General features: G+C 37.6%; 1 long non-coding RNA gene across 1 annotated transcript; it reads left to right on the top strand.

Annotated features, from left to right (window-relative positions):
* The first annotated feature begins 600 nt into the window (after positions 1 to 600).
* Positions 601 to 20,200, top strand: LOC132071828 (uncharacterized). Its single transcript, XR_009418203.1, has 3 exons — positions 601 to 742; positions 17,087 to 17,166; positions 20,013 to 20,200. It is a non-coding gene; the product is annotated as an uncharacterized LOC132071828 (long non-coding RNA).
* The last annotated feature ends 236 nt before the right edge of the window (positions 20,201 to 20,436 follow it).

The raw sequence follows: 20,436 nt of genomic DNA, 5'->3' as shown, positions 1-20,436 counted from the left end.
TACGTTTGCTGGGAGTCTCTGGAGAGAGCTGCTCTTCTCCAGGTAATGTGTTCTCCCCTGCCAAGGTGCTGGGACACTCCATCAGGGCCTTCTCCCCCAGCTGGCTGCTGTCTCACAGACACCCAGCAGAGGATAAGGAGACAACAGTAGCAACCCCTGCAATAAGATGACAACAGCCTTCCAGGAACCATGTCAGAAGCAGCAACTTCCAAGTCAATCCCGACTCCCGGTGCTGTTTTCTGGGCTGTACTCACCCTATCCCTGTGTTGTGCTGATCACCTTTAAGAGGTGGGATGTGGTGGCAGCTCTCTGGTCACAGAGAGAACAGACAACTTTCCCAGGCATCATTCTGGGAAAGGCTGTGAGAAGCTCAGAGAAAAGAATTACAACCACTTCTTATCTTAAATGGCTGCACCTGGTGTTTGTGGACGTGTGGAATGTGTTATGGAAACAGTTTACCAAAGGGCGGTTTCTTAATTAGCCAATGGTGATGGTGTTTTCATTAAAGGACTCATTAGGTCCACCTGTAGCAAACTAGAGCATAAAAAGGAATGAGTTTCTTAATAAAGGGAATTAGCCTTCTGATCTGTCTGTGTCATCTCTGACAGTGATAGTGTCACAGATTTTATTAAGGGAGACTCCAACCCGGTTCCGCCCACCAGACACAGCAAAATGTAACCTACAAACGCAGTCCATGTCTATGTGTAAGATGCTGCAAATTCCACCTCACTCTGAGTGTCAGGTAAGAGCAAACTGACCCCCCTTCTGTGTCTCTTATAAAACCCCTGGGAGGCCTAAGGTCTTCAGAGCTGCCCATTGTCCCACAACCTGTGCTGACAACTTTTTAAAGTATTTCTAAGTATTCCCAGTGTGAACTGCGGTTTCTGGAGATGTGTATCTGGAGTAAAGTGCTCTTACTTAAGTCAAATATTAATTAATACTTAATACCTATGTCAAATATTGTGTGTTGTAGTAATAGATCTTGCAGCTGTTTGCAAAGAGGTGCAATTATTGTCCTTATTTTAAATGTGGGAAGTGATTGTCTCATCATCATCCAGAAGAGTAAGGAGAGACTAGGATGCTTTTCTCTTGATCCTAAAACTTGTACACGTAATTTCAAAGACATGCTGCCCCTGAGTGATATGGAGTTTTTTTATCATTTTTCCACAGATACCTGCATACCTAAGGGCAGGACCTCACTGTTATATTTTAGGCATATTTGCTACTCTGTGCATATGTAGGTCGTGTAGAGCTAGTCAGGATTTTTTATAAAGTAAGTTTCAGGAAGACACAGTTTCTTGTTGCAAAAAATCTTCTGTCCAAATCTGTTTTGACAAATCTTTCAGTAGCAATAGACTTCAGAATTTAAAAAAGATGGGATTCTAGGGGTCTAAATCCTATATTCTAAAGAGTCCTGCATCTCAAAGTGAAACATAAAAACTATTTGGTTTTGCTCTTGTGCTTTTTCTGGTTTAATGAAAGCACAGCAAAATGTGCCTGTTTCATTTATATGCCAGCTTTAAAAAAATTCCAACATTGCCTTAATAGTCAGAACATAATGGCCTCAATATCACATTCATTTGAAAAGCCTTCATTTGCACAGTCCTCCCTGTAACTGTGATGGAATTACGTGATCTCTTTAACATCTTGGGACAAATCAGAGCTGCCCTGGGTTGTGCTGATTCTCAGGGAGTGCAGTGTTAGCTTGTAGGTCCCAGGAGAGACCTCACTTAGGAATGTATATTGTATTGAGATATTTTTGTAGAGATTTGAGTCCTGCAACATTTCAATACTGCAACATTTGAATGTTTGATGTTTTATGAATGTTCTGATTGCCATTCTGTGAAGGTAATTATGAGATGCCTCGGGCTAGAGGAGAGGCTTAACCCTATGATTGAAGAGCTCCAATAATGTCATTAAAATGAAAGAGATTTAGTCATGGGCTTTGAGGCCAAAAAATCCTAATTATCATATCATAACTTGAGGAAATAAAAAGAAAAAAGGAAAAAAAAAAAAAACTAGGAGGGAAGTCTAGGTGTTTCAATTTTAAGGTGTCAGGAAACTTATTGATACATTGCATGCTTTGCAGCCCTCTGGGTGGGAAGCCATTCAGTCAGAGACACATTTCTGATCCTGCATATGTTTGATCCAGTGTGCATATGTTGACAGTGATATTCTATTTCTCTAGACTTGTTTTCACCTTTCTAGGAAAGCTATGACTAGTCTGCAACAGAAATATGTACCAAAATTGAAGTGTCCTGCTTGTATGAACTCATAAGGAGCTCCCAAAAGCAGTGTGGGAGTGGCAGCTGGTTTTGGGGTGCAGGGATGGTGCACCCAGCTCTGTGAACATCACCTTCTCTCGGGTATATATGGAATATTAAACCCTAGATCTTTGGCGCCCAAAGGTAGAACTCCACTGATGGGAGCAGAGCTGGGCTGCAGCACTGCTCGGCTGCACTGGGCCTGACTTGTGTCCCTGTCTGAGGCCCAGGTCTGAGGGCAGGCAGGTACCAGGGCGTGGCGAGGGCCAGCTGCTGGAGTAGGGCAGGCCAGCTGAGGTGACCCCAGCACAGGCCACCATCCCCTTCCTGCTGGGCGCGGGGCAGAGCTTGCGGGGCCCCCAGGGAAGCTGGGCCAGACCTGTCGGGGCTGGCAGCATCCTCAGGACCCTGACAAGCAGAACAGACACAATCCATGGATAGGAATAAAACAGGAAAAATAATTAAAGTCATGCATCTTGATGCCCTCTCACACAGTACTATGCAGGATCAAGCCTCTCTAACAGTATTTGAAATCCCAAATGAATTATCTCTTGTATATATTATGTATTTTCCATTTGCTGCTCCTTCTCCTTCCTTCTTCTTCACCTTATTTTTCTGTTGTTGTGTAAACTTAGAGGAGATGCTTGTCTATGATGTTCCCTCCTGAATGGTTTATCTAGTTAATTAGATCAACTTCCTTTCCTCTTCACTCTTGTGTTTTGCCGGGTGGCAAATTATTTCTTGACCTTGCCATTCTATGTAACTTTTCATATATTTCTCAAATCGCCCAGCTTAAAATTGCCTGCAGAAGTCACAATTGTGGCTAAGGATAAAGAACCTCCTACTGCTCAGGATGCTGTTGAAATTTCTCTATTATCTAAGATTTGCAAAAGCCGAGAAAGAAATCCTAAAAGACTTTTAACCAATGTTTCTACAACACTTCTCCTATTTCCCTATGGAAGTGCTATGAGGACAACCTTGTTTGTTCTGGTTGTATCAATTTCATTACATTGTCAAATGCTTCTTTTTCCAGAATTATGTATTGCTCAGGTGTTGGATTATGTTTTGTTGAGATGCCAGCTTCCTTTGAGTTATGATATTACTCCCCATCTTTGAAACAAACACAAACTTTCACAGAGATTTGTTATTAATAACTCCAAAGTTTATTCCTGTATTTACATTTATGTGCTAGAAATGTTGGGATCTGCCACAGTTATCAGTGCTAGAGATATGAGAGTCTAATATTGTATGACTGTCTCTCTATAAAATAGTTCTGTTTGTAAATGAAAACTCACTCTCCTGTGTTAATGGAGGAAAGACGGGAGAAGAAAGTTAAACATGGAGATCAACCCTAAACCTTGTAGAGACAAAACAGTGCAGTAGAAGTTCCTTTATGCAGTATATAAAGTATACTCTGGCCTTATTACAGTGTCCTGGAAAATATGAAAATGAAACCCTCTTGAGGCTTTGATACTTTTTCCTACTTTATCAGGTTTCATAAATGCTCTGAAAATCTGTGTCAGGTTACCTGGCAGGTTGGAGAGGGCGCTGTTGTTGAAACATGGGTGTTACCAACTCAACAGCTTTTTGCACAGGGCATTCTCTTGCAACTCTTTCTGAAGCATAGCTTCCTTTATTTCTGAGGAAAAAAGGCACATCTAGGTGATAGGAGTTTAAAACTAATTATAATTACTTCATTTTTAAACCTACAATTTCATATTTGAACCTCTTTGTTTCAGAAAGATTTGTGTTGCAAAGCTGTATGAATTTTATAGGCCAAAGCAAGTGATTATAAATATTAATTTATATTTTTGATCTATTAAGATGACCTGTCTGGAAGTTAAATTCCAAGTAAGAAAAAGATTTATTTTAAGATATTTTACTAACTTTGTCAAGATTTTAATATAACATTTTTAAAAGGCCTGTGTACTACCAAATGAATATTCAATGTATCTTTTTACTTCAAAGAATGTCTTCAGAATACCTACCAAAAATGAGCTATATTCCTTAGCATTTTTTTTAAATATAAGACATATAAATATGCAAAAAATTATAAAAAGTATATCTGCCAAATATTTAATATAATTGTGAGTCATAAGTCTATTAGTTCCTACTATAATGTTATTTTATTTAATAAATGAAAAAGTATCCAATAAGAAAATGTGCAGAGATCTAGGAATGTTAAATTATCCACTGGATAATTTAATTACAGGAAAGATCTTATATTGTTCCCTAATGCAGTAAGAATTGTGGGAACAATACAAATCTGTGAATGAGAAGGCCATAGAACTGGGGTTATTATCTTTTTATATCTGTAATGACTTAATAAAAAATTTCAATGGAAATTTATATGATTTATATTCTTTGTGTGTGATGGAAAAATAAGCCTTATAACAATTGATTTAGAAGGCAGAAGATTTTTATTTAATATTATAAATATTTTATTTAATATTAGAAATTGGAGAGGCATAGAGAATTCTAAGCAAGCTCAGCATTTAAAATTACAGCAGCTACCTTGTGTTTCCATTCTTAGAAATGGAAAAACTCTTCTTGTCTAACTTTTTCTCTGAAGTAAACTCTTCATGACTCTGTACTAAAACATAAATGAAATAGCCATGTCATCAACATTTATCTTTGTCATCTGCATCATATGCTTTCTCTACTGCACGTTTGAAAATATTAAATAATAGATGCAGGTGAATCTTTGATTTTGAACTTGATTATGGTCATTTGGCTGTTGAATATAGTTTTGTCTGTTTTATCCATGAGTGATTGTTAGTGTTCTGCTACTCCTTTCATGGAAATCTTCCTTTTCCCTAAGCTTTGTCTTTAACCTTTCCTATGAATGTTCTTATCAGTTGGGTCTCACTATTAATAACCTGGATCTGAAGCTGTCAAAAAAATTGAGCGTTGTCTTTTGTATTGGACACTGTGGTCAATATGACTGTGCAAAGACCTCTTGAGGCATCCATATCGCATGGTGCTGGTTCGTTCTTAGCACTTGCTTGCCATTCATCTTAGCCTTGGGTAGAACTTGGAGTTGGACTTCAGCTGGCTTAAACCTGAATTCTAAAGCTAAAGGAGGAAATCACTGTTCTTACACCTTCATATTTATTATGTCCTCCATACTAATGTCCTCAGGCAATTGAATTGCTGTTCCTTAAAGTCACTGAGAAGGCAGTTTTACCTGTGAGACTGACAGTGGTTTCTTACCAATCCACCCCTGAGAAGCTCAGCTCTGCTCGCCCTGGTGGCTGACCTTAGGATCGTTCTGCAGCTCAGCAGAACAAGTCATAGCATGATTCTCTTGGCAACTGCTTTTGTATTTTACACATGTGCACACCTCCAAACAAACAAGAGGAAATGCATTTGAAAACACAAAGTATTTGACTGTCAGAACTATATTTTTTCTATGCTACTGTGATTGGGGAAAATACATTTAAGTTACTGCTCATTCTGCTTGAACTGACTTTCTGACTGTGGAAAGGGCCAAATGATTCTTGGTTGTTTTCTGTGTGGCTTTCTAACCACATGCTCATTAACAAGGCTAACACCCAATCAGGTCTTTTCTTTCAGAAGGACATCCTTTAAAAAAAAACAGTTCAATATATGCTTGCAGCAGAGACCTCTTTCCTGATATCTACATTAAATACCCCTTCTCGACCTGACTTGTCTGGTCGAGAAGGGGTATTTAATGTAGATACCTACAGTCTGGTCCACTATTGTGTATTTCTGGTTACATTCAACTCAAGGACTTTTCTTTTTTGACTTTTTTTTTCTTCCTCTAAGAATTATTGAAACACCCCAAGTAGTTTAAAAGATATAGTTGGATATAAATACATACACACAAAATCATTATGGAAATGCTTTATACATCTTCAGAATAAGTATGCCTTAGTTCTTAAAGCAATAGGAATGTTTTCTTGTCAGATTAATGTACTGAATTATGAAGGACTAAACAATCTGTTTTATTCACTTTATCTGCAGTATTTTTTCCCGACTTTTTGCATTATAAAATACACAAATTTTAGATTAGTTTATTTTACTGGATATCCAGGTTAAGCAGCAAATCATTGTAGGATAATGTTTACTTGTAGACTTTCTGATCTTTTACTTTCTCAGACAGGTACAGAATTGTCTTGTCCTCATAACCTGGGTGATTACTGCAAGAATTTTTAAAATCTGATTGTACTAAAGAAATTGAAAAACTTAATTTCTGGTTTTCAATGAATGAAACAGAAGAGGTGATACAGAAGGATTTGCCTTTCTACAGTAATTTCAGCTCCTTTCTTCTTCAAATCCAATTTTGCAAGTTAATGATTATCCCCCTTGTCACTGATTGTTCTGTGACCTTGTTAGCATGTATGTTTTTGGAAATCTTTGTCCTTCTTGGCCTAGAGATAAGGAAAATAAGATATTGAGGTGAATGGGACCTCTGGTGAGCAGGAGTTCTGTGTATTATCAGCTTGAATGATAATTGGCAAGGTATAATCTTGGAGCATACTCAGACATTTAATTGCACTCCTCACAGTGTGGCCAGGTTTTCTTACTACTGTGTCACTTAGCGCTAATTTGTGTTTGTTAGGTCTTTTCCCTTTCAGACAAGCAAAAATGACTCTCAAGAACCTTTCTTTCTCTTTACCTAGGCTTATCTCTTTAATCACTTTCAGCCCTCTGATTACTCCTCTGCTGGACCATGTCAGAAGATTCTCAGAGGCCTTTAGGAAGGCTTTGCCTTCTACACAAAGGCAGTTTTGTGTGATACTACAATAAAAACAAGTCAAAGAATGTCTGATAAGTTGTTTTTCCAGATCTTCAGGTAAAAAAATTAATTAGAAACTACCTTAACTGTAAAATATTTTGGGATGTGTATTTACCTTAATTGTGAAATATTTTGGGATATGTGTTTATCTGATGAAAGCCGGAGTCTGGCAGCTCTGAAAAGATAAATAGTTGCTAGAGAAAGCATAATATATTTCAAAGACTTCCAACCAATCCCACCAACAGAACAACAGAAAAGTTACCTAATGACCCATTATTTTGGAGAGTCTAGTGCTCACAGTATAAGCTAGTAAAGCCTGTGATACTTCTGCTGAGAATGAAAATGTACGTCTCAGCTACAGTGGGAGATTTTTGTTTATGCTGAGCAAATATATAAAAGTTTTATATGAATGATTACTTTCCAGAGAACACAAAACATATGGGTAGGTACTCAATGTCAATATATATAAATATTGTAACTATAACCTTTGTCTGGGGTGGAAAAAAAGAGACTGGGAGATTATCTTTGTCATTCAAACAAAATTAATAAGCCGCTTTTCTTTTAGATGAATTCTAAAAGAATGAATTCTTCATTCTTTTAGATGAATTCTTTCATCTAAAGTCTGTCACTTAAAATACAGGAAACACAAAGGCATGCAGAGATAGGAAAAGGGGCAATGGCTTTAAACAGAAAGAGTGCTGGTTTAGATTAGATATTAGGAAGAAATTTTTTATTGTGAGGCTCTGGATCAGAGCACTCATGGGTGCCACATCCCCAGGTGTGTTCCAGCCCAGGTTGCATGGGCCTTTGAACAACTTGGTTAGTGGAAGGTGTCCCTGCCCATCACAAGGGGTTGGAACTAGATGGGAATATCCCTTCCAATGCAAACCAATCCATGGTTGCATGATTCTGTGAAATACTGCACTTCAAAATTGGTTGGTGATTGCTAAATTGGATGATAGCTGACCCTAGTTAATAATGGATGATATTGGATGATATGACCCTAGTTAAATCCTGCTTAGGCATGAAAATTATTCAATTAATAAAATCCATTATGAAAATGATTTAGCTGCAATCCAATTGCAGACATCTTGCTGCTCTTGGTGGTTGACTAAGGTCCACTAAGTCTTATCTCACTTGTAGTAATATTGAATAAGTTCTCTCAGTAGAGCTCTTCTGATGAAAAATCAACTAAAAACATGTCAGACCAAGACATGTTACATATTAGCTCATCTGGAAAGGATAATTGCCAAGGGAACAGTGCAAGACATTTCCAAAACTTGGTTTGCTAAACTAGTTTGAAGTGTTTCCTAGCCCCTTGGCTTTTTGGTTTTTAGTCTAACTTCCACAGTGAAAGGACAACATCGCAAAATGCACTCTAGAAAACTGGGAGAAATTCAATACTCATTAAAGTTCACAACATACTTAACCAATAGTGGGATCTGTTGGAAACTGTGAAATCATTGCCCTGCTCTCTTAATTTCATGTCTGTCAGCTATCTGGTAGATCATGATTAGAGCAGGTTTCATTTATATGTTATTTTTATTAGGTTCAAAACTGAGAAAGTATAGTCAGCTTATAACAAGAAGTAACATACTTATTTAAGAAGAAATGAATAGCAATAATTAATGCTCTAAGTTAATTCAAAGGTAGTGCTCTTTTGGAGATAGTGCTGGAGAATTTGCCCTTAGTTACGCTGGTAGAACCCAGTTATCAGATGAACAAATTTATCCACAAGTATTTCACATGACATTTGGAATGCTTTACCATCAGTTAAGCTCAAATTCTTTTATAATTAACTTGAGTTCTTGTAACAACCTTAGGGCACAATAACCATGCGTGTCTCCTGTCTGGAATCAATTTGTCACTGATGCAAATCACTGCATTGAAGTCAAGAAATCATGATAACCTACATGGCACAGTTGTTTTTAGCAAAAATTCCTTTTTGCTCCTCTGAAAGAGAGATCATCATTGTAGATATATTTATGAGAGGACAGTTCTATGCCTTCTCAGGCACATACCCATTTCCCTTAAAAATTCTTCTGAGAAACTGCTAAATCTGGGATGTGTTTGATTTTGGTTATTTTGGGGTTTTCTCCCCCCTCCCACCCACTACAGGTTTTTTGCCTGGTATTTTTTTCTTTTTCTATTCTTTGGATGTTCACTTTATTCATTGTTTTACGCCATATAAAGATAAATAGATTAAAAAAACCCGAGCATGCTGGTGGCTGAGCATACCTTTTGCAGTGTATCTTCAGATAACTTCTCAGTTCAAACTTCAGACCTGCTCTACAAGGTAATGATTCAAACTTGTGCAGCTGATGAGAAAAACTCCCTACTGTTTTGAGGTCTACTGATGCTGTTGTTACCACACAGTGCTGGAAACATTTCTGTTCTGAATTACAAATCAGTATTATAACATACCTCCAGCAACCAACTGATGTATCCAAGCAGTGTTTCCATAAGTTCAGGGTATTTGCTGCAGTGACACTTAGCAATGAAGATGAACTTTGGATTTTAAACATCAGTCACTCCTCCAAGGACAGTAGCTATGGACCTTCCAGGAAATGTACTGCTGATGCACAGAAGCATAAATGGGTTCTTGTTAAGATCAAAGAAGGGAAAGTCTTTAAAGTTATCCCTGGGTTGATAAGCTCCAAACCTTATCTCCTCTATGAGAGAAATATTAAACAGCCAGCAGAGGGGCTCTGATGGTTCCCTGGCCTGTTCTATTTTAGAGGTCTATAGATTTTTTTCTTCTTCCTTTTGCAACTTTGCTAGTTATTTTCAAGTGAAAAAGAGGAGTTTTGAGAGCAGTGAGGGGCCTGATCCTATCAAAAGGAAGGTGAGTAGGGCATGAAGGTTGCCTCTGCATATGTCACTCACAGTAGTGTGCTACAAACATGTTAGCATCTACATTTTCTGTGGTTCAGCTCACTGGAATGTCATTACCTACAAATACTATCTCCAAAATGGGAAAATGCAACACATCCTCCCTTTCACTTTTACAAACAAATGGGTTGAGTCTTGGGAGAAGTCAGTGTCTCATCTCCCATATACAGTTTGCTTTTCAGCTTTATCATGTCTCAGTTCTCTTACACGTAAGTATTTCTAACTGTGATCTAAACCCAAAACCAAAAAAGTGAGAGTTTTTTAGGTTTCCCATATTAAGCATTTATGCTAAATTAGAATCTGCTAATGAAGGGCAGATTAATTTGGGTTAACCAAGTAGAAAGACACAATCTGTTAAAATACAGACTATCCTATTCCAACTTTTCCAAAGATTGCAGTATTCTGATTTTTAGCAACTCCACTGAGGGTCAGTGTCAGAGTAATCTGGAAATAAATCCCCTTTTTATGCGTTATTCAACTCTGTATCTCTTGACACTAATTCTAATTTTGAATTATTTATAGAGTATTTATTTGGTAAACATTCCATCCTATGTTAAGTATAAAAAGAAGAAAGTGCAAAAACTTCCAGCCTCCTTTATACTTCTTTCAGAAACACATTCACTTCTGTGCATGAATACATGTAAATGTTTGTTTTGAATAAAACTGATAACATTATGAGTGCAATAAAAGAGAACTCTTAACACAATGACTGATGAGTTCAAAGATTATATTTTCTGATAACTTCATTTTTCTGTTAGAGGATGAGCTTGAGAGAGGCTTGCAACTGGCAACTATCAATTTCAGAGAACGTATTGCTGTCGCTTCAGTGCCATGAATGCAGATCCCAGGAGCTTGTTTAGAACCTTCTCCCTGGAAGACAATCTGAGACGGGAAGCTGTAAAAATAAGCTGTCAGGAAACAAAAGCCAATAATGATACATAGGAATGACAGGAAATGCTTTATTGAATGATTAGAAGATTAAAGCAAACTTGTGCTGATAAATTGCTACTTAAAATCCTGAAAAGAAACTCAGGATTCTATTCAAGGCTTGAGCCCTTAACAGAGCATTAATTTCAACCCTTATGCAATCAGTTTCTTCTGGAGATTTGGACAATCTTATCCAGGTCTGTAAGGAGTGAATCTCTTTGAGGGTGTTTCTGGAGTCAGGTCAGGAGTCTAAAAGAGAGCAAAGACAGGTTTGTCTCTGGGGCTGTTTTGGATCAATGGTTATGAGAAAGCATTTTGCCCAGCAGAGCCTTTCAGATATGTAACTCCTTGAATATGTATGCCTGAAAAACAGCATCAAAGGAACATCCAATACAAAACTAATGATGCACAACCACAACTGGCAGAACCTCCTGGATAGCTATGAAACATGCTTTGGCATTTACATTTTTTGAAACCCTCTGTATAATTTTCCAGATTCTCAGTGTAGCCTGCAAAAACTTCCTAATTGTCAGTGCAGTCTACAAAACAAACCAGGCTGGTCTGAGCAGTGTCAGGGTCTATAAGTTGTTAGGAATATACAATTTACAGATATATATTTGTAAAACATAAGAGAAGTAAATGAAAATTATCTTTTGAAATGACTGCAGAATGTGGTCTGAATTTTATAAAAAGAACAGTATGCTCCACTGCTTGGGGAATAAGCTTGTCCAGAGTAAATCCTGAGGTATTGAAAACATTACTGAAAGGTGAAAACCTGTGTTAACTTTGGCTGCTACTATTGTTTTAGTTGAATTGGTAACAGGGCCACTTACTGGAGCATATGCTAATGTGAACTCCTGCTTGCACAGTTAAAACACTGATTGTGTTGTGTAGAAAAGATAAGCTGCTATTCTGCCTTTTATTTAATTAAAGCAATGCCTGTGAGTTTGTATACTCTCATACAGAGCCTGTTGTTAGTTTCTTTAGTTGCCTTTAACCCAAAGAATCAGTAAAGAAGAGCTGGTGGAAATGAAAGCTTCTAATATTCTCACAGAAGGACTTTGTGTGATGCATTAAGGGAGTTAAAAGTATAGGCTAAGTAGATTAAGTATTGAATGTAAAATACTCTGATAACGTGCACCTCTGATCTGCAGCAGTGCAGGGTTGGCAGCTCCAACCAGAGCAGGCTCCAGTAGGAAGGCAGAGCTCTCACAGGAGTGTGCGAGCTTCGAAACTGCTATCTCACTTGTTTTTTATCAATGGATTGAAACAGCTCCTTGACAATACCTTGAATTACTCTAGTGATTCAAAGTCCTAAGTTCTGAAGAACGAATTAAAGCTGGAGACATGCAGAGCTGCCAGACAAAAAGGCATCATGAGGGCAAGGGACACCCGTGTGTTTTTCACAGGGAGTGATGGGCAAGGTGTGCAAACAGACCTGTGCCCAAAGCATGCTGCACTGATCACACTTTTGCTTAAAAATGGCATTAAGAATGGCTGAGTGCTCTTTGAGATTACCTAAAGTGAAGAAGTTTAGGCAATTAAATTTTTCAGCTTTGGCTGAAATGTCTGAACAACATCTCATTGATTAGGGTGATTTTTTTTTTTTTTAAGCTCTTAGGAGCTACTAAGCTTAATATCTTTGCAAAAGGTCTGTTTGAAACTCAGCCAAGAACAACTTTTTAATGGATTACAATCCAATGTTGTCTTTTCTTTATGGTGTTTTTGCTCATTCCTTCTGCAACATAAATTTTGCATCTGTGTGTGAAAGCAAGTGCAAATAAACTGTTGCAATTCAAAAAGCTGAGATCTACTTCCCCAGTATCTGCCTTTTTTTGTTCACTCGCTCCTTTGCTTTTTCACTGCCTCACCCCTTCCTTCTTCATGGCTGCCTTATTGATGTGGCTTTTTTTACTCAGTAAAATTGAAGACAAAATGAGAAATGGCATCAAAAGGATTGCTAATATCATGCATGCTGATAATGGTGAGCTTTTTCAGGCACTTTACAAACAGCAGTTTGTTATGTCTGGATTGTTAATGACTGAAGGCAAATATAACAGTTTACTGGGTAAAAACAAAACCCCAAACCTACAGGAACATTCATTTTGCAGCTAAGTATACTTGTATTTTTTGTTAGTGCTCTTGCCAAAGGCAGTAAGCCTGAACATCAACAGACAGGTATTTCAAACACAGAAACTGTATTCCAATCTGACTAATTTAACATCTCAATATTTCCCAACAGATAATTTAATTCCTTGTATTTTATGGTTCTTGACTTATGTTCAGTGTTCAATGTGGTTTGCATGGTCATCTTCATTTCTGTAAAGTCCAGGGTTGCAGCAGTAGCAGCATCCAAAAACTAACAGAGCACTGCCACAGTCCCTTTCTTCTCTCTCCTCCATGAGCTACATTAGACACAAATGTAGGCAAATCATTGCCAAATGATAATCCTGCATTCATTCCCTCATGGTTTTTTCAGTACTTTCCAGGCAGACATAAATGGCCATTGAAATGCAGGGCAGTACTGAATTAAACAGTAGCTGCTTGGTAGAAGAGAGGATCACAGCAGAAACCACCCAAGGATGTCTGCCCAGGGATTCAGGTGCTGCCTATCATGACAGTATTTGTGCTCTACTGTGAAAAATGACCATGGAAAATAGATAATAGAAACTGGAAGATAATTTCTTAGTAGAATTGTGGAATTTCTCTCTTCTCAAATCCTTTTTTATTCTTTAAATTTCTTTGCCAATGCTCTGAATTCACCTAAGTTCTGGGAAACTCACATCCGGCCTTATTTGCAATAAGAAGTTTCAGGTTTACAATGAAGTTAATGTAGTTAGAACATTCTACAACAAAACAGATGATCTATGCCTCAAGGAGTTATTCTTTTCCTGACTTTGATTTCTTATCCTCTAACCGTTTTATGCTGAGAGAGTCTTTGTTATTGCTTTGTAATTTCCAATAATTGTATTATGCTGCGGGGGAAAAAAAAAATCAATCAGTCACTCAGCAATAAGGAACATGTTTTTGCTGAAAAATGATATTTCTTTTGGTATTTTTCTCATATTTTTAACTTGCAGTTATTTGTGTGCAGAGGTAGATAAAACAGAGTTCCTGAATGTAAATGTCATTTCCTCCTTTCAATTGATAGAACTTTGATTACCTGATTATGTTAACACCAAACCCATGAGTGAATCTGAGGTAAATTTTCTCATCATGCAGTGCAACCGAGAACAAAGTGCTGTAAGTCGTATTCTTGCTCCCAGATTCTTGATCCAACCTTTGGTCAGTTGGAGGCACCCTGGGATTGCTTCATGTTATGGTTGGCTCCAACATCTTCCATTGGGGCAGCAGTGAATGGCCCAGACAGTGAATTTCACTTTCCTCAGGGACACAGCTGCCTCTGCATCTGCTGGTGGGACTGCAGAAGGGATAGTGAAAAACTGGAGCTGACTCTGTCCACCAGTTACAGCACATTCTTCACCATTGCTTTAAATTACTGCTAGCAGTTTCTATTAGTAGTGCCTGACATGGAAAGGTCATTTTAAAACTGCTTCACACATCTTCTAATTATAACTTTCTTCAGATCCTACATTCTTTAAACTGAACTTTATTTACTTCTGCGGGCATTAGAAAGGAAAGATAGGAACTGGCACTAGACTCAATAACTCAAGAAGAATTTGAGGGAATTCAAAGACTAACATTTATTTACAAATGTGTCTTCAAATTGTAATGAAGGCTACTTCCCTATAGATTTATTTTTAGGATGGCACTGTTGAGCATCATCACCCATTGCCTACGAATGAACTCTTACTAATGCCTCATAAGTCAACTATATTTCTCCACCCTTTTTTTCCTTATAAGTAAATTATTTAATGGAGAAGAGTTCCAAGCCAACAGCAAAAAATTTATATGAACCTGCTAAACAGGCATGATTCATGCTCTTTCATTGTTACTATTGACTGAAGTCCTTGGCCATCCCTCGTGTTTGCTCTTCTCTCTGCTTTCAAGCTTCCTAGTGGGAAGAAGAGGAATACCCAAGTAGAGCTGGTCAAAAATCCAGCCTGCGTAGTTGGATTTCTCTCATGTGCTTTGAGAAGCAGTAGATTAGATTTTGCCTAAGATGAAGAAGTTTTGTAAGGCATCACTCTTAAGTGGTTGCTGCCTACTCCAGATGTGATGGGGCAGTTTCTGCAGTGGGATACTTCCCAGCTAAGGTCATTTCTTGAAAAGAGGAAAATCTAGAGTCCTTAATGGAAAAGTTATTTAAAAATCTTGATATTCATTTTTATGTCAGCCTTTTTAAACTAAAGCCGTGGAGCTTGAATGATCTTGCAGAAACTGAATGGAACTATCTAATGGCAAAACTGTAAAGACATTTTATTGAGAATAATTTGTTCATGAAGTAAAGGTGAAAACATCTTTCTTAAAAGTAACATATTCATTCTACACAGTCAGCTGAAAATGCCAACTGAAAATGCAGGTAAGAGCAGCCTAATGAAGAAAAAACTCAAGAAATATGTCCCCAGTTGAGAGATATTTCTGAAAGAACAGTCTGAAAGAAAAGTTTCTGAGGAGATTCCTTTTCTGTGCTTGCTGAGATGTGATGAGAAAAGTTGCTTTGTTACAATTGCATATCAGAACAAGAATTATGAAGCTGTGGTATCTCATGGCCTTGGAGATATACAAGGCTCTCATTCTCCACTGTCTTTCATTTTTGCAAAAACATCCACACTTGTAAATTTACCAGTTCAGGAGGGCCACTTCTTACACTGCTTATGCACAGCAGCAAGCAACTTCCCAAAATTCTGTGGGTAGAGATTTTACCGACTTTGTGTTATTAGTATCTTCTTAGGGAAATTGGATGTAAGTAAAAATTCATTATTCCTTGATAACTCCTAGGCTACATTGAATGCTCAAGCTGAAGAGTTTTCTGTTTCAAAGAGAAGTATTGTGCTGTTTTTAAATTGGATCTGACTCCCAATTTTAGATAAACCTCTTGCCTACTAAATTTTAAACAGTTGTATGGGTTCAAGACATTGATTGCATAATCTCAGCTATTAAGTGAATAAGTGACTATTAAGATTTTCCCTTAATAAAGCTGAAGTCTTTTTTAATTTATTCAATACCTCCAGACCAATGTGAGTGGAATGATGGCTGGAAAATACAATGGGTGTCATATGTTGACTGCGTTGTGCAAGGTGGGGCTGTGACTTGGGTGATTGTTCACACTACAGGATCAAGCATAAAGCTAAAGGATAAGCCTCATGCAAGGGCAGTGTTTTGCTTATGAGACCTCCTGATTCTGGTTGTAAGCAGTAAAAGTTGAACTGGTGATGCACCAGTAGGCCAAGTCAGTGGAGGTGAGGGTTTTCTGCGTGACTGAACCAGATCTTCTTAGACAGGGACGTGTTACATTACGGTGCCGTAATTCTTCAGGCGATGGGTCAAAAATGATTCGAAGGAAAGCAAAACAAAGAGCTACATTGTGCACAATCCCTTACTTCCTGTACTTGCAACAATGCTAACAAAAGGGGGAGGGATATATAAGAATATTAAACATATATGAAAATTTCACCAAACTGCTCTTACAACAACTGCACATAGGATGGCCTTTGGTATTTTCTGAAAAGCTTTGGATGTTCCTGGATCCTTTAGAGAATGGAAAGAAGCCAGGAATTGAAAAGGCTGAGCAGGCAGTATAAATCAAAAGTGATTTATGATTTGATACAGGAAGTAACTCCTGAAGCAGTTCTCTGCTAGAGAGAAAGTGATTGTAAAGTGAATTACCACCTAGTTTTTGTTGTTTGTTCTAATTTATTCTGCTGTTGGTGGTTTTGCCCGTTGACATTTTTTGATCTACTTGTGGTACAAATATTTCTGTATGCTGGAATCCAGAATTCAGTTTGATTTCTTAGCCACAGGATTTCTTGAAGTAAGCAGCGCCCTTTTGTGACAGACCCCAGGAGACAACTCAGTAACATGACTTAAAAAGACGTTTATTCCTTCACATGTCTTGTTTAGTCACTTAAAGATAACATGATGTGACATTTCAGTATTTATAGCTTTCCTCTTTCCCTTTGTGTCCCTGTGTATTAATTAAAGGTACATTAATTAACTCAGAAATTTTTTCATACTGCTATAGTGATGTACTTCCTTGAACCAGCTCCAACTAGTAAAAATTAAGAATCTGAAAAACTTTTTTTGAAGTCTAACAGTTTCTGGATTTAATTGTCTGTAGTGCTCAAGCTGAGTGGAAAATCACCAAGAGAATATCAGGAAAATGACACATTATGGAAGGCAAAGGCAGCCTCTGTCAAGGTAGGTAAAATCTCCTTTCCTCTTCATGTGCTTTCTGAGTGATAAAAACCTTGTCCAACTTCCCAAATTATTCTCTCAGTTTCCATAAGAGATCCTTCCCATCACTTCTCCCTACAAGCCTCATCTGTTTTATATGTCAGAAGAGCATTGCTGCAAGCACAGAATTCAGAGTTGATTTGGCATCATTAGCCCAAATGATAATTTGCTTTTACTTGGGATATTCTGGAGGAGAAAGGACAGATATTTTTCAGTAGGTTTTCAGGTTATTACAAACATTTTTATATTATGATTCCTTTCTTGTATCAATTGACAAATTACTTTTTGAGAAACAGCTTCTTCTTTTCCTTTGCTTCTATTTCTTTTGAAAGATTTTTTTTTCGTGCAATTCTTATCTAATGGTTAGGATACATTGTATGATGGAAAACCAGCTTGAAGATCTATGTAATCAAACCAAAGACTTTAAAGTACTATGCTGTTCAGGAAAGGAAGGAATTTGTTGGGAAAAAGCTATCCTCTGGTTAAATATTATGCTTTATGAACAAATTCTTTTTAAGTCTTGTAGTGGCTACAGAAAGACAGAGAAGGTAATGTTGGGGAGATTTATTTTTTAAATTAGAAAATAAGTCTCTCCTGAGAAAAAGTACCTGCAAGTATTTGATTTTTTTTAGAAGCCCAAAAAGGAGAATGACACACTGGTGAATTGCAAGAATAGTCTTGATGGTCAGATTATACCAAATTATTTAAATTCTAAAAAATAGCACAGTGATAGAGACAAGAATATTAATATGCTCTGTATTTGAAAATAGATACTCTATGATTCTATGATAAGTCACCCCATTTCTATAAATAGGAGTATTTTAAATGACGTATGTCTCATCAATGCCAAATTAAATGTTATTATCTTCTAACATCTGGGGCTGGCAGAATTCCTTTTTTTTCAGTTAGCAAATAGCTCATGTAGCATTTTTCATTCTGCACATGATTTTATTTCTAGGCATCCATTGGGTAGTATGGGTAAGTCATTCATCAAATGTTTATTTTAACAGTTTTACAAACATTATATATGATGCTTTTTCTTTTCCATAATTTGACTGAAACCTAGAAATAAAATAAACAAACAAATGAAAAATATTACTAAGACGACATGTTAATTAGCTACAGCCCTTATCTGAACTGTAAAAAATGCTATAACTCTAATCTTTTGTTAGTAAAGGCATTTAGCACAACCTGAAGGGAAAAACAACTAATGGAAGCCATTTATAGTACACACCATTAAATTCCTTGGGACTTGCCACTCTTCATGTATGGAAATACAGAAAAATGTTTAGATGCATGGCATGAATTGTGCTAATTCTAACGCTGTTTCTTAATGGGTTCAGTTCCATTGATGGATTTCCAAAGTTAAGCCCTCTACTTTACTTCCCCATTTTTAGTTTGTGCAAGAAGAAGTTTGCTCAAATGATAACTCTGCTACTAGATATTTTTTCCTTTCCCAGAATATGTGATACGGAAGGAGGAGAACTCAAGATTTTTGAAATGAAGCTGGCATGAAAGTAATTTCATCCTGAGAGAAACAGGAGAAATACAAAGAATGAAAATGATGAAGAGGGAAAAAAGGGTTTGTAGGAAGAAGCTGAACACTTGCTAGCAACCTTGTGTTCTCCTGCAGTGGGTAGGAGGCCAGCTGACCAACTGGCTTAGAGCACGGCTATCCTGTGATTATCCGAGGTACCAGACATGCTCTTGTACCATCGTGTGCCTAACAGTGCTCCATCTGCTAAACCCTAGTCTGTGTGCTCCTGGAATGTTTAGTGCAACATCAAATAAAAGTGAGCAGCTGCTTAACAGTTCCAAACCATCCTAAATTAAAATTTGAATTGGATTGAGATGGATGGGCTTGATGACTGTAAGATTAGAAGAGTCATTTGTAAAGAATCATTTTAAAATCTTGTTTCCCTATTATTCAAGAAAAAAAAAAATAACCAGGAAGGGTGAAAAATCCACAAAGGAAACCCCTATAATGTACTTGAAGCCTTGATATTTCATCTGAATAGTGTAAGAGACATGAACTCTTACTGAAACTTGCAGGTCGGGTAGATCTTCACTGAAGAGAGCAGCAGTAACAGGCACTGGGTAAGGGTGTGTGGGGTACTGAAGCCTCTGCAAACAGCCATCATAGAAAATAGGCTCTCACCACCTGTCCTTAGGTATTTGTGTTATCGTTGGTTGCTGGATATAAGAGGTTTTTTTGCAGCTGTCTCGTTAATGCCATGGTTGATGTTAGCTCTGTGGGAGCCAGAATTATTGCCTGAGGTACTTTTAGTGTCATATGTTCTGTGACCTTCACTCTGTGAGCTTCATCCTCGACAGTGCCAACCTTTTTCAGGGATTTACAAGCTTCCTATTTGTCATTGTTTGAACATTTCCAGTCATTTAGAGGAAGAGGGCAAAGAGCAGAATGGTTGAGGCTGTTGCTTGGACACAAATGGCTGTTTTCTGGATGCTGATAGGTCTTCTAAGGACAGATTTGGTTACTGCAGAAGAGTAAACCCTAGGATTCTCACAATTTTTTATTCATTAGCAAAAATACCAACAAAAAAAATGAACCAAAACAAAAAAATCACCCCAAAAACAAAACAAAAGAAACCAAGACATACATCAGTTAAGCTATTCCAGAAATCATGCAAAGGCTGAGACAGAGAGAGACACCAGGTGAATAATATTGTTATTTCTTTATATATACAGTTTGGGTAAGTCAGCAAAAAAAGCCCAAAACCACTTTTGAGCTTAACTGAAAAATAGTGCTGAGAACACCACCACTGCTTACCAACTATTTTGTGTTCCAGATAACAAGGCAAGAGGAAAAAGAGGAAACCAAATTTGGACAAGTGTGACCACACCACCAGCATTATGCTTGAGGAGCCTTGGACTTATGTGAGTTAAGGAGTTTTCCACTCACATCTTCAAAGGATGGGAATCTGTTTGTGACTATGATGCCTAAAAAAGTTCTCTATTATTTGGGGGTCTACATGCAAGGGACTTATCTATGCTCCTGCTGTAGTCAATGGAGATCTTGCACTCAAGATAGTTGCCCTGACAGAGGTGCTGTGAACTTTTTGAGTTATCCTAGAGTTTCCAAGACAGTCACATAGATATGATGTATGAACCAGGGAAGACCAGAGTCCCTCTGCAAAGCTTAATGAAGGCTGGGAGGGGTGACCTGGGTCTTCTGAAATGGCACTTTGTGTGTCTTTGTTCAAGCAGCTAGCC

The sequence above is a fragment of the Ammospiza nelsoni genome, chromosome 3, assembly GCF_027579445.1.
Source record: "Ammospiza nelsoni isolate bAmmNel1 chromosome 3, bAmmNel1.pri, whole genome shotgun sequence".
Lineage (NCBI taxonomy): Eukaryota > Metazoa > Chordata > Aves > Passeriformes > Passerellidae > Ammospiza > Ammospiza nelsoni.
The sequence above is the reverse complement of the archived record's forward strand: the minus strand, read 5'-3'. Positions and strand labels throughout refer to the sequence as shown.